This window comes from Triticum urartu, chromosome 3 (genome assembly GCF_003073215.2).
Source record: "Triticum urartu cultivar G1812 chromosome 3, Tu2.1, whole genome shotgun sequence".
In the NCBI taxonomy this organism is placed as follows: Eukaryota; Viridiplantae; Streptophyta; class Magnoliopsida; order Poales; family Poaceae; genus Triticum; species Triticum urartu.
The window spans coordinates 91734406-91737515 of record NC_053024.1 but is presented as its reverse complement, the minus strand read 5'-3'; the positions used below and the strand labels follow the sequence as shown (position 1 = coordinate 91737515).

Sequence of the window (3110 nt, the reverse complement as noted above, 5' to 3'; positions counted from 1 at the left end):
TCATACTAAAAATCGCACTGCATCAAACGGTCAAGTAAACTTCATGATTTTTTTTCCCAAACAAGCAAGGTAAGTGTGCTTCACATCGGGCATAACTGAACCACAACACACTTGAAAACGCACTGCATCAGATGGTCAAGTAAATTTTATCTCGACTACATGGTCAATGTTAGTGAGTTGCATGAATGGGACGAGTGTACTGCATTTAAAAATTACATTTTGCATCAAAAGAATGTTACCTCCAACCAACATTCTTTGATTTCTTTTAACAAACAAACAGACCGCACAAAACAAAAACAATGTGCTGCATGACCGAGCTAAGCAAACTGCACGCGCACATTTTGTTTTGCGCCTTTGTCTATGGACGCCGATGATGCTCATAGACACATACATACATTCATTGTTTTACAGCCACCCACATACATACACACAAAATCTGCACTACCAGCCAGCAGAACTCCATTTGTGGGCCAGCCGATGTTGCGCATTTTTCACTTGAAGAAAGGTAAAGTAAAGCCACAAGAGACTGCAGTGCACGTTTTTCTGTACTTTGATGTTCGTCTTTCACCTGAAAAAAGGATAAAGTGAATAGTAAGAGAACAATGGACGGCAGTGCAGTTTGAATTTTTTTAAAGAACACAATCAGTGAACTGCATGTCAGTCGTTTGGTGCATGCAGAGGATCTTGGTGCTCTTCAACAAAATGTGCAAGGGATAAGAAAAAAGAATGAGCAAATGCCCACAACCATGTTCCATCTTTTACTGAAAAATAAAAGACTAGAAAGTATTGAACATATTACATATGGTCCCGGGATACATAGTGCTAGTGCAACATCACAAGGAGGAAAAATGTTAGAAGCTGTTGTGCACGGACCAATTAGTGTTAGAATCCAAAAGTTAATCCATGCACGGACACATGTAGTCTTAGAAGGTAAATTGAACAAGAGAACAACAGACACGGAATCCAAAACTTTTGGACTAAGGGACCTAATTGGTCTAGCAATATGCACAGACACTAATTGCCTTAGAATCCAAAATTTACCATTTTCCAAAAGTTAATTCAAAATTGGTCTTAGAAGCTGCTGTGCATGGACACTAATTGGTCTAGCAACATATCATCATAATTAAGGGACCTAATTCGTCTTAGAATCCAAAAGTTAGCATTTTCCAAACTAGGGAATCCTCTACTGAATGTTGTGGCAGAGGCGCTGTTGTGCACGGATGCTCGCTGGACAGCACATGCACGGACACTAGCTAGATTACACATGCACGAGCTCTGCACCGCATGGCAAGTGTCTCTGAGTTGCATGCCATGGTCGACGGACTGCAGGGGAAGAGATGGCACTTGCCGGACTGCATGCGCACGAGCTCCGAACCGCATGGCGAGCATCTCTGAGCTGCATGGCCATGGTCGACCGACCAGAGGGGAAGACATGGCGCTCGCTGGACTGCACACGTACGAGCCCTGAACCGCATGGCGAGCTTCTCCGAGCTGCACGACCATGACACCCACAAGCAGAGGATCTTGGTGCAGCAGCAACCAAGCAGAGGTCAAGGAGGAGAGGGATTCATACCATACAACACAGCAGAAACCTCCATGCCGTCACCATCACTCGGCCACCACCATCGCTCATCTTGTTGTTGCAAAAAATAGTAAACAATTTAACCTGCGTGTACTGGACGGAGGCGCTGCGCCGCTGCTGGACATACCGACATAGCATCACGCCGGGAGCCGAATTGCATTCCTGAGAATACCTTTGATTGCCTCGATTCTCAAGTTAATGGGAAATTGGAGCATTAAGGTATCATCGCTCCCAAGTTTGGCCAACGTGAGGAAATCACCTGCTAGAGAACGAGACAAGCTTGAAGCATGGTGTCTCACATCTGAAATATCAGTACAGTTCATCAGTGAAGTTACCTGCAGATGTCAGGTTGAGTTTTTTGCCTTTCAGAGTTGCCGTTGCGCCAACTATGGATGTCTACGACGGGATCCCACTACACGCGCGCCCGATGGAGGGCTGTGGCGCACACATGGACCGAACTGCAGGGCACCGAGTGGAATCTCACTCGCTGGCCACCCATCCGCTCCCTCGATCGCATTGTGCGACGGATCTAGCGGCCGGGGACGCAATGTGAGGTGCGGGTGCTCACTTTTTGCCGCCCCATGTGTGGCCATGGCCTCGACCATTGACCTCGCGGTCAATGGCAAGGAAGGGGATGCAATCCTCTTTCTGGCGGTGGGGATGCAATCCAGTGTGCGAGGCAGAGAGGAGTGAGGTGGTGGCACTGCTAGTGGGGGGGGGGGGGGGGGGTGAGGGTACGACGGAGGCCGGCGGCGGAGAAGCTTGGGGCAGGGGCAAAGAAGCTTGGGGCAACGAGCACGGGGCAAGTCCGATCTGGAGTCCAGGGATGTGGGGAGGCCTGATCTGGTGGCGCTGGGATGCGGTGGCCGGAAGGTGTGACGCGGCTGCGGTAGAAGGTGGACGGGGGGTGGGTGGCCGGGGGAACGTGGCAACGACGCCGGTAGAAGGTGGATGGGGTCGGGGCGTGCTCGCGGCGGCCTGGGATGGTACTCCGGAGGCGGGGTTAGTAGGAGGTGGATGGGTGCCGGGCGGTGAGGCAGCGGCCTTGGGTGGTGATCCGGCAGCGACGCCGGTAGAAGGTGGACAGGGGCGGGGTGGGGCGGCGGCGGCCTGGGGTAGCGCTCCGGTAGAAGGTGGAGTGGGGATTTTTGCTGCGGTTCGATTCGCGAGACAGTACTCGGCTATTATCAGAACTAGTAAGTAGCCCGTGCTCTGCACGTTGAGAGGCATATAAAAACATATTCCATTCATTCGGTTTCAAAAGTCTATCTCATTTTTTTCCTTTTTTGCTTTGTAAGTCTTGTTTTTATTGTTCTCGGTCACCTTTTTAGATTTCGAGTCACGTTAAATCGTTGCATGCAAGAATTAAAAGAAAACTCACAAATGTATGTAGAAGTCTCTGGCCATTTAGTGGTCACACATGCATGCATTGCAGTTAATTCAAATTAACGTGTCGATGAACTCCATTCTTGAGGAAAATGAGTACGCTAATTGAGTACTTTCACAAAATATGAAGTTTATTACATCA

General features: G+C 49.2%; 1 long non-coding RNA gene across 2 annotated transcripts; it reads right to left on the bottom strand.

Annotated features, from left to right (window-relative positions):
• Positions 1-217: 217 nt before the first annotated feature.
• LOC125543044 lies at positions 218-2760 on the bottom strand. 2 transcript variants are annotated; one of them, XR_007298241.1, is made up of 3 exons: positions 1918-2760; positions 1574-1844; positions 218-568 (listed from the first exon to the last, which is right to left on the bottom strand). It is a non-coding gene; the product is annotated as an uncharacterized LOC125543044 (long non-coding RNA). The 2 variants fall into 2 exon arrangements; XR_007298240.1 differs by having other exon boundaries at positions 1574-1841.
• Between the last annotated feature and the right edge of the window lie 350 nt (positions 2761-3110).